At 38.4% G+C, this 12,270-nt stretch overlaps 1 pseudogene; it reads left to right on the top strand.

Annotated features, from left to right (window-relative positions):
* Positions 1–11,344, top strand: part of LOC100559112 (mannose-6-phosphate isomerase-like) — a 119,479-nt pseudogene extending 108,135 nt beyond the window's left edge.
* The last annotated feature ends 926 nt before the right edge of the window (positions 11,345–12,270 follow it).

Genomic DNA, 12,270 nt, shown 5'->3' with positions numbered 1-12,270 from the left:
AGATCAAAATCACTGCTCCATCCAGTACAAGCTCCAAGGGCACAAACATCTACAAAATGACTATACAGTGGGGTTTTCTGCCAAATATGTGAGCACATGATTGTATCTTCAAAAATGTTAGTGGTTTAGTGGTTAGTGGTTTAGTGGTTAGGCTATGGATCTGGAGACTAGAGCTCAGCTAAGGAAATTCATTGTGTGACATTGGATAAGTCACACACACACTCTCAGTCTCATAGGATGGCAAGGACAAAGCTCCATCTGAGCAAATCCTGACAAGAAAACCTTTTCATGGGTTTACCTTTGGGTCTGCCATAACTCAGAACAACTTAAAGGCACACAACAACCTCATTCTGATTTTAAAATAGAGGTGTTATCTTCTCTTGGTTTTAACTTTTTCCCAAGTAGTTAATGATTCTGCACAGTCTACTCAGGACATTAAGAAAAAAATGTTCTAAACAGGGTAAATTCTCCATGTTATGTAGGGTACATAAAACATAAACACAGGACTGAATAGTGGGCAATTCCTGTCTTGCACTGGTGGTGACTTCTGTCACAGAGCAGAGAAATGAAAGAAGTCTAATAATGAGTCAATTCTTCCCTACAGATTGTGTTGAGAAAAATGACCATTCAGATTTCTCAACCTGGCACAGGCCTCAAGTGCACTGCCAGTGAAAACCAGAGCAGCAGATTTCCCCATTTCCTCAATATATAATGTTTATTTGGTTGAGAATGGAATTTAATGTAGTGCTTATGGTTTTATATTCTGTTCTTCCCACAAACACCCATATCCTTTCCCTTTGTGTTAGTCCATGCAGGTTTTTACTGATCTGGTTGTATTCTGCAGTGATAAGAAATGGATTTACAAGTAGAATATATTCCAGGTGTTTTCATGGATTTTGTGTGGTGGTGCTGTGTTTTCACATCAAATAAATATTAGGAACTAATATTTACAAAATTGAATAGTATCTACTAATTTCATAATATTCATTTCTTTCTGAATATGTGAGAGAGCTCTTAGATTCCCCAGTTTATAGGCTTTTGTATTTCCCCACTTTTCCGTTTCACTCATCTCCTTCTTTCTCCTCCTCTTTTTTGGAGTATGAGGTCTGTGAGAGCACAGGTTCCAGTTGGGACCTGAGGGGAAATTAGTCACTAACTTGGTTTGACGTGGAGTTTGCAGCCACCAGCCTGTGAGCTCTTCTTTGTTTAGCAATTTGGAGGTTAATAATATTTGGAGGGGATAATATCTATTCAATTTGGTTATCAGGTGTGTGCATTAATTTTTGAATACTAATAGTTGCTTTCTAATATTTACATGGCAGGGGGTGGTAACATGCCAATGGCTGCAGAACCACATGGGCCCTTTTTTGCTTATTTTGGTTGTTTTGAGGGTGCGAGACAGAGAGAGAAGGAACTGGAGGAACACATGGTCTAAGGGGCTGAAGCTGAGAGGAAATGAGGCAATAACTTTGTTGGGGATACAGCTACAGTCACTAGTTCATACGTTCTCCACAGTTGAGTTGTTTGTAGGATGGCTTGTGAGGTTTTTTTCTTTTCTTTTCTTCTCTTTTCTACCTTCTCTGATTGCCTGAGTTGATGGAGAAAATATACAATGGAGAGGAAGCAAGTCATTAATTTTCTAAACAGTTTTTCTTCTCCTCCAAACATACGAAGAAGGTTCACCTGACATTTTAGGATTGTACTACATTATTCATTTCCCTGTTATCTAATTTTAGACCACACATGCAGTTTATGTTGAAAACCAATGAATTTAAGTAGGAAAAAACTTTACAGTTGACCCTCCATATCCAGGTGTTCTGGATCCATGCATTTAACCAACCACAGCATGAAAATATTTGGAAAATGAGCAGTCCTGCATATACAACAAGTTGTGCAAACATATGAAGAAGGTTCACTTGACCTTTTAGGAGCTCTGCTATCTTATTCATTTCCCTGTTATCTAGTTTTAGACATCACATGCAATTTATTTTGAAAACCATTGAATTTAGGTAGGAAAAAATCATACAGTTGATCCTCCTTATTCATGTGTTGTGGATCCATTGATTTAACCTACTACAACTTGAGACTATTTGGAAAAATGCCAAAATATGAACTTTGATTTTGCCATATACCAAGCATTATGTCTACCCCCTTGTAGCTTCCCACCATTTCAAAGGTTTTTGGACTATCTAGGGCTTGTTCACCATTTTATAGAAGGGACACTATTTGCCATTGCATATAATGGGAGTTAAGCAGTCACTTATTTTGCTATCCATGAAATGGATGGGTCCTGTATATTGAGGATTCACTGTACATTAGATCTGATTATCTTTGTCCCTTGATTTACAATTTCCCAGTTTTTCCATAAGCCGATTTTGAAACTTGGGTAGAAATTAAAAAGTAGGTTCTAAACTTTCTAAGCATGGAAATTGCACATCTTGCATCCAGATCAATGAAAAGTAATCAATATTGTGAATTCTGATCACACAAAACAAAGTATGCACTTCTCTGCTAATTTCATTCTCAAAGCAAGCAATGAGTAATTTTACCAATTTTATTCCTATTGAAAGAAAGATTTTATATTTGGCACAAAAACTGAGAGCAATTTACTTTGGAGAATGGGGCAGAAACACCCATTTTATGTCTTGACAATAACTTTTTCTTCACATAAATAATATCTCTGCAGAAATAGTATTTTCTGAACAAAAAATCTGCTAGTTTCTGTGCTAAGGTGCTTATTATTTTAAAAGAGCAACTTAAAAAATAGAAATACATCAGATAAAAATAAAACAAAAACCAATCAATCCTTGCATTCAAATCCCTTCCATGGCTAGCTTATTTCCAAAAGCCCGCAGTGCTTTGATGAAAAACGGGCTTTTGGAAAGGCAACAGGGAGGTTTCCAACTTAACCTTCCTTAGCAGAAAGTTTAAAGCTGAAAGCAGCAACTGATAAGGCCCTGTCTTGTGTTTTCACCAAAAGGACTCATAATAAGTAGAGATATGCATTGCTAACAGGCAATTTTGCTACAGTATTTAGAACGGAAGCTTTAGAATACTTTCCAAAGGCAGCCTTCATTGAAAGTGTTGCAGTAATTCAAACAGGATATACCTAAGTTTGCATCTAAACTGTAGAAGTAATGCAGCTTGACACCACTTCAACTGCCATGGCTCAATGCTATGGAATCTGGGGACCAGAGTTTTGCAAGGTTTTTTAGCCAGTTTGGTGTCTCACCAAAATGCAACTCCAAGGATTCCATAGCAATAAGCCATGGCAGTTGAAGTGATGTTAACCTGCATTAATTCTACAGTGCAGATATACCCTAAGCAAACTGACTGATTAGCCTATATTCATATTCTTTAGAGCAGGGGTTGACAAACTTTTCCAGCCATGGAGCCCTTTTTGAATCAAAAGTTTCTTGTGAAGCCCCAATAAATGTTTATATATTATATTGTACAATGTATGCGTGTGTGTGTGTGTGTGTGTGTGTATGTGTGTCAGGAGCCCCTGGTGGTGCAGTGGATAAAACCGCTGAGATGCTGAACTTGCTGACCGAAAGGTTGGTGGTTCGAATCTGGGAAGCTGTTAGCCCCAGCTTCTGCCAACCTAGGAGTTTGAAAATATGCAGTTATGAGTAGATCTATAGGTACTTCTCCGGCAGGAAGGTAACGACACTCCATACAGTCATGCTGGCTACATGACCTTGGAGGTGTCTACAAACAACGCCGGTTCTTCAGCTTAGAAATGGAGATGAGAACCACCCCACAGAGTCGGGCATGACTGGACTTAATGTCAGGGGAAAACCTTTACCTTGACCTACTATATATACCAGGTATGTGGAGACTTTTTGACACACTGTGTTTTAAAATTTGACAGACAGGCCAGGCCAGTGGAAAATGGATGGAGAGTGTTTGTTACAACTAATTGAAAAAAAAAATTAACAAATTGCTATGCACACTGAACACATCTCATTTGTAGTGCAAAAAAAAAGGATAGAAAGAAAAATACAATATTTAAAATGAAGAACAATTTTAACCAACATAAACTTAATAGTATTTCAGTGGAAGACCCCAAGGGCCACCCAGTCCAACCCCCTTCTGCCAGGCTGGAAAAACTCAATAAAGCACCCCCAACTGACGGTGGCCCAGCCATTGTAATAATAAAGATACAGTAGAGTCTCACTTATCCAACATTCATTTATCCAACATTCTGGATTATCCAACACAGTCTGCCTTTTACTAGTCAATGTTTTTGTAGTCAATGTTATGTTTTCAATACATTGTGATATTTTGGTGCTAAATTCGTAAATACAGTAATTACTACATAACATTACTGTGTATTGAACTATTTTTTCTGTCAAATTTGTTGTATAACATGATGTTTTGGTGCTTAATTAGTAAAATCATAACTTCATTTGATGTTTAATAGGCTTTTCCTTAATTCCTCCTTATTATCCAACATTTTTGCTTATCCAATGTTCTGCTGGCCCATTTATGTCAGATAAGTGAGACTCTACTGTAATAATAATAATAATAATAATAATAACAACAATAGTAATAGCAATAGGATCAACCCCAGGGGCCATCCACTTCAACCCCTTCTGCCATGCAGGAAAAGTAATCAAAGCACCCCCAACAGATGGCTATCCAGCCTTTGTAATAATAGTAACAGCAGTAGGAGCAACCTCAGGGACAATCAATTGGCGAGGAAAAAATACTTTTTGTGGTGAGGGGGCCAAGGGGAAAGGGCTTTTGGGGGTGAGGAGGTAGGGGAGGGGAGGAAAGAGGAGGGAAAGCTTGAAGGGGGGGAGGAGGGAACCACAGAGCCCATCAGGATGCTTCGCAGAGTTGTAAGGTCTCCACAGAACACACTTTAAGAACAACTGCTTTAAAGGGAGGAAATATTATCCACCATTTCACACATATATATTATGGGATTAGAAAAATCACTGTAACATGCAATGGGGCTGGGTTTTTTTTCACAATGAAAGGCAAATTAGACTGAATGGGTTCATTTGGTTCCATTTTCATTCATTACAAAATAAATACCATAAATAACAAATGGGCTTTCTCCATTGTACTGTTTGAGTTTATTTCTTCACTCGTGTAGGGGTGCAGTTGTGCTTACCTTTCTCTTTTATTTTCCTTCATTTCATGAATAATAAAATAAAATGTATTCTTTATGACTGAATAATAAACGAACAGAAGATTTTTAATAAGAAGAATGAATGAAATCATAAAACAAAAGAAAAATGAAAGGTAACCAGCTTCTATTTTAGATTTGCAAAATACTTGCAAATGAGGCGGCATAGGGAAATGAACCATGGTCTTTGCTCTCCCACCCACATTCCTTGGTGGATTCAATATTCTTAACATCAGCAATGCTCTGTTTATTTAGCTGCATTGCTAGCTTGACAAATCCAAAAGCTCAAGGCAAGCAACAATCCTCTAAAAACATAAATAAAAACCCACACTTTTAAAATGAAATCAGTCATACCTGGCAAATATTAAAACTCAACTCCTTGTGCACTTTTAATCCTGGCTTACCCCTCCCAGCAAGTCTTACAACACTTCTCAAAGATGCTCCAATTTGGAGTTTAACAAATTGCCTGGCAAAAGGAGTGGTAAACCTATGGAGCAGAAGCCAAATGACAAAGTTGGCATTAAAGAAATTTGTCTTCCCTACAATTAAATTGTCTGTCCTCTGAAAATGTAGTTTTCTCAGAAATTGGACATTTTTCAGAAATTAAATTTGCAAATTAAGCCTGTGCTTATCTTCAAATAGCCACTCACAAAATAAAGCATGATAAATACAAGATAGAAGGGAAAATAAAATAAAATAAAATCACCCACTGTAAGAAACATGTCTTTCACCACAGGAGGAACACTGCTGCAAAAACAACAACACTGTATAATATGCATCCACATTGTAGAATTAATTAACCCCACTTTAACTGTCATACCTCAATGCCATAAAATTGTGTGAGTTGTAGTTTTACATGGTCTTTTGTATTCTGCAAATCCCATGATCCCATAGCATTGAGCCATGGCAGTTAAAGTAGTGCTAAACTGCATTAATTCTACAGCAGAGATGCACCTTAATACTGCATGGAAATTATAGGATAGACTAGTTGTGGTCTGGAAGGGAAGATTATTTCAAATATTGGATCATTATTAACAATAATATCACATTAAAAGATAGTTTTGTCCAGCTCATCCCAGTGGCCAACTCAGTACACTAGGAAAGAAAAAACATTCCTAGTCTTCTACAAACTCCCTATGTAGGGAGCAGCATTTGTAGAAATCTGCTTGAAACTATCCTCAGCTCAACATTTGCTTTACTTTTTTTGTGGGAAAAATGCACAACAAAAAATATCTTCCTCCGTAAGAGCAAGGAAGACATCAACCTGCTGAGAGGGAGTATTGGCACTTGCTGTGTGATCTTGGGCAGGTCATTTATAATCCCTTTGGGCATCAATTTAACCACACGATGATCAACCCACCTTGATATTCCCCTCAAAATATATCTGTGGCAATACAGTGCTATTTTTTTTTTGAAAAAAAGTAAAAAGAGATTTGGGTTTGAAAAGGATGAATAAAAACATAGTGAGAGGTTTATAACGATTTTACTATAACAGGATGTATTTTTTGTATATTTTAGAAATAGGTGCTTGTTAATCTTTGTAAGCACTCTCTTCACTTCTGCTTGTCATTCCTCTTTAGAGAAGTGATGCCTGCAGAATGGAAGCTGGGTCAAGAAAGGATGAGACGTGGTGAGATGTCCATCACCTTGTGACAGTGAGCAATAATCTCTTCTAATGCTGAAGTAAGAAACCTGTAATACTGGGCTGCTCTGCTTTGCTGAACATGAACCTGTGGACAAACAGGCCTGACAACTGTTAAACTGTTATGTTTATTCATATCATGATCTGATCACCATGCTCAATATATACCATATGCATGGGGGTATTGGGATAATGATACAAAAGGTTTGCTAGGGTAGACCTTCTCTCACCCTAACTCAGCCCCCCCCCCCCCCCGAATGAAAATCCCAGCCCCTCCCGAATCAAAATCCTGGCGACGGGCCTGATAGCACTTTAACTGCTATAGTTCAATGCTATGGAATCCTGGGATTTATAGTTTGTTGAAGCAGCAGCACTCTTTGGCAAAGAAGTCTAAAACTTTGCACAACTAAAAAGCCCAAGATATTCATACCAATGAGCCATAGCAGACAAAGTGTGTAAAACTGCATTCATTCTACATTGTAGATGCACCATCTTCCTAAGAGTAACAGTAACTTTAGGGAGAAATGTGGCTTTATCTCCCAGTGCTTCATCATTTCTATCCGCTCCCTCATTTCTTCCTTAGATGTGATGAGAATGTGTAAGAATAAATAAACAGAGTTGCCACTAGGTATATGTAGACTGAAAAATCCTAATACCCTTGAATATATTGGAAGTACACAGTTTAATATATATTCAGATTTGTCTTTCATATTTAATAGCACTAAATAATTTAAGAAAGGGCCTTGCAGTTCTACAGCTGTAACAATAAATACTGAAACATTAAAGATGTATGCATAAATCTATATTGCAAATGGATATAAATGCATTTATTTGTATTTCTTTGAGCAAGATGTTAAAAAGAGAGCAATCTATACTATTGACCTGAGCTTAATTTTTTTTTGGCTTTGGATTAGTCACACATCTCAACAACTGTTTGCAATGAGCTACCTAAATTTTGACTAAGCACATTGATCGATATGCTCTTATATTCTAAACAAACAGAGCCACCACCTGCAGTATTTTGTTCTTGAAAGTTAACAAGTATTTTTCCCTCTGTGACTAATAAATGAAAAAGACATTATTGACTAGCCTGATCATTAAAGAATGGGGGAAAGAAAGCTCCTACCTTGCTTGGAGTTATATCTTATTTTGCAACACAAAAGTAGTGAAGCAAAATGGAAATCACAATGTGGAGGTTAATCGCTTAGTAGCCACAGCTCAATCCCTGAGAGCCAAAATAAAACATTTCAGATCTATGACAACCTCATCACAGGGTTTTCTTGGCAAGATTTTTTCAGAAGAGGTTTGACATTACCATCCTCTGAAGCTGAAAGAATGTGACTTTCCCATGGTCTCTGTGGTTTCTGGCCATGTATGCCTACAAACTTCTGGAATGATTCTATCAGCGTTGCCTCTGAAGAATCTTGCAAATCTCTTGGGAAGACAGGTGGACAAATATCAGCATGCTGCAAGAAGCAAAGACGACCAGCATTGAAGTGATGCTCCTATGCCATAAACTCCTCTGAAGTAGCCACATTGTCTGATTTCCTGATCACCATCTTCCAAAGCAATTATTACACGCTTAACTCAAGAACAGAAAACGGAATGTTGGTGGACAGGAAAAGAGATTTAAAGATGGGCTTAAAGCCAAACTGTGGCATAGACACTGAGAAATGGGAAACCCTGGCCCTCGAGTGTTCTAGCTGGAGGTCAGCTGTGACCAGCAGTGCTGTGGAATTTGAAGAGGCACAAAAGGAGGGTGAAAGGGAGAACCGTGCCAAGAGAAAGGCGCATCAAGCCAACCCTGATTGGGACCGTCTTCCATCTGGAAACCAATGTCTTTGCTGTGGAAGACTATGTGGGTCAAGACTAGGGCTCCACAGTCACCTATGTACCCATGCCAGAACACTACACCTGGAAGACAATCATCCTCGGACAATGAGGGATCGCCTAAAGAAGGTATGCCTATCACAAAATCTGGGAACAGTCTGGAACAGAAATGCTCCAGACCAGTGTTTCTCAGACTATGTTCCTCCAGGTGTTTTGGATTTGGAAATCCCAGTCGGTTTACCAGATGTTAAGAATTGTAGGAGTCAAAGTCCAAAACATCTGGAGGAGCACAGTTTGAGCAACTCTGCTCCAGACTAACACCAAAGGCCATGGAGGTGTTCAGACACATCAAGGACTAGAAGTCTCTTGATATTATTTGGACATCCAGGAGTGACTTCTGGTCTACTTCAGTTTATAGAACTGGTACAAACAAGCCTATTGTATAATGCTTAAACCATTACACCCCATTAACTCCCACAAAAAAACCCCTCTGAGAATTGTTAGCTCAGCCCTAGAGAAGTAAAAATAAAGCAGCAATCCTGAATTAACACTCTTATGCAGACAGAGGACAAAAAAATGTTGCCACACATCTAGAGCCATTTCGTGCTGGATTCAATGCAGATAATTTACAGATAAATACTAAAATCATATTGTTCAACTGTTTTGGTAGGACATGTGAGCCAGGAGGAGCTGTGGTGGCACATTGGCTAAACCCTTGTGCTGGCTGGACTTCTGACCTAAAGGTTGGGTTGCTGATCTGAAGGTTGCCAGTTTGAATCCATGCGATGGGGTGAGCTCCCACCTGTCAGCTCTAGCTTGCGGGGACAGGAGAGAAGCCTCCCAGCTGTATGGTAACACATCTGATCATCCCCTGGGCAACATCTCTGTAGACGGCCAATTCTCTCATACCAGAAGTTATTTGCAGTATATTCTCAAGTTGCTTCTGACATGATAAAAAAAAGCCAGGAGAATTGAATCTAACACTATCTATCTGTCGAGCTATCTACCATCATTGATGTAGAGAATATTCATTCTAAAAATTATCCATAATGAAAAAATTAGCTATATTTTCAAAACATAAAGACTTGCTTGAAAACATTCGTGAATGTCATGCACAAAAGCTTCCATGAAAATTTACCCCAAAAAGTCTTGAGATGCAGGACAAAACAAAAACTCCAATTAATCACCTCAAAATCCCCACACAAAACTCATACAAAAATGAAAAAAACTCATTAAAAATGTGATTGAGTTGCTGTGAGTTTTTCGGGCTGTGTGGCCATGTGCCAGCAGCATTCTCTCCTAATGTTTCACCTGCATCTGAGGCTGGCATCTTCAGAGATCTATGTGGTTTTCTTGCCCAAGAAGGATTTAAAAATTGATTATTTTTATTCTTGAATACAAGCTTGAAATAAAGAACAATTTATATTCCTACATCTGTCTCTAATTCGTTTTTGGAATGCTATAGAATTAGTCTCAATATTCTGTATTATTGTTTTGTTTTTATTACCAGGGATAGAGGGAGGTGGTTGTGTGACTTTTTGTCACCTATGCCACAGTATCTTTGAAAACCTAAGATTATAAGTGCGTATTGTGAATTGGGTGGATGGAGGCATGATATGTTATTTGGCTTCAGGCATCAAAATGTTTTGTATTGCCCCTGGTATTGCACCACAGGCCAGATATTATTTTGATGGCTAGCATTTATGTGAAAGATGGTTGACAAACATTATCCTAGAACTTTATTGCACAGAGGTGGAAACTGGCACAGAAGCAGATCGGTATAACAAGATGTCTTGGAATTCCCATTGCAAGTATCTGTCACCTTTTCACAATGAAGTCATCAGAGACAATTGGTGGACAAAGCTGACAAATAATTACTGATTGTACTGCAGTCCTGGGGCTTGTCTTATGTAATGAGATCTGGGCACTTCTATGATGAAATCTTTAAAAAAAAAAACCAGGAGGAACAGCATGAAGGTGGAGTGATACTATGCACTCAGAAGTGAAGGTTTGTAAGGCTAAGACATCTCAGTTATGTGGCACCGGGAGTTTTTCAAGGTTTCTTGTCACAATGCAGATAATTAGCTACTATTCCACATTGTGAAAATAAAATGGGATAGTGACTTGCATAATGCCTTCAAAAAAGAAGAAAAAATATCAGATGAATTACATTCCTGCTAGATAAGAGACAGGATTAATATAGCTCCCCACATGTTATTGGATTGGGATACCCAGCAGCACGAGCCTCCATAGCCAGTCATGAGGAATGTGGAAAGTTGCATTTCAGCAACACCTCAAGGTCTATGCATCTCCCAACCATAAGAGGAGGATAGGATATTCTGCTACTTCTACATGGTTAAGTCCCTTTCCCCAAAAGTCTTATATGGGTGACAAGAAAGCAAGGTGAACAAAATTGTCAAGAAAGCAATAGAACAGAAAAGACAAAAAGAGACAAGTTGAGGAAAACCTAACTGGCTGTATCTATGTCTACTGCCTTCTTTAGAAATATGTGTTCACTCCCAACAATGCATTTATTCATGAAACCCAGACTTGTACCTGAAGGGAATTAGGAGCACCCACTAGGAAAAAGAGTAGGTTTTCCAGCACTAGGTTTGACTCGTTATTTTCAACCATACAGTTGGAATTATTTATATTTATTCTCTTTTTCCCCTCACAGGCTTCTCCCTCTGCTCCAGCCCAATGATCCTGAAAGCCCAAGTACCGAACCGTAGTGACTTACATAAACACACACATACACACCTCTTTTGGCAGTAGATGTTTGGTGCAATGCCTGATAAATATGCAGTACTTTGGCTGTTTGGATAGGCCAAGCCAGGATGATCATTGTCTTTTCTGTTCTAATGTAGCACAAATCATATGTAAAATCATACTACATATTTTTGACATTAATATTGAAATCTGAAACATATATATTTACTGGCTATCACAGGTACCTGTGTTGATATCAGCAGAGGAACTGGTGTAATCACCAAAGGCCCTTCTGTGCATGTTGTAAAACCCGGAAGTAACCAGGTCAAAACAGGGGGGGAGTGGAGTCTAAACAACATTTAGCCAAAATGTGATAAGGGTCAGGTTAAGAGCTAAAAAGCACGTGTTAAAAAGGTGTGCTTAAAATCCAATTCAGCCTGAAATAAGAGCATCTTTGCATTACTGTATATCCCTGCAGTCCTTTCCTCCCCTTGTGTAGACTGCTCCAGCACACACACACTTTTTTTAAAAAAAGCCTGAAACAGCTGATCGGGCTATCAAATGGACACACAGATGGTTCAAGGGAAGAACAATTGGAAAGCAATTAGAACTCTCTGAAACTCTTTATTTTACACTTTATCATCTTAAACAGGGGTTGAATTAAGAATTGGAAGAAGAGGGAAATCTGACAGTTTTTTTTTAAAATGCCTTCTTCATGTTGTTGGATCTCATATGTGCACATGCAAATATGCTTTGATAATCTGGATTATATGGCAGTGTAGAAGGGCCTGTAGACAAACTCTAAATCTTGGCTTTGTATTGGACAGTGCTTTTCTTGAAGTTTCACATGACATTTTTGTCAGAGTTTTATATTATTTGGGTCATTTCTTAAGTGAAAATGAATAAGTGTTTGCAGGAATCATGTCCCATCTGTGTTTGACCAGCAGCA

This window comes from Anolis carolinensis, chromosome 1 (genome assembly GCF_035594765.1).
Source record: "Anolis carolinensis isolate JA03-04 chromosome 1, rAnoCar3.1.pri, whole genome shotgun sequence".
Taxonomy (NCBI): Eukaryota; Metazoa; Chordata; class Lepidosauria; order Squamata; family Dactyloidae; genus Anolis; species Anolis carolinensis.
This window is presented reverse-complemented; position numbering and strand designations above follow the sequence as displayed.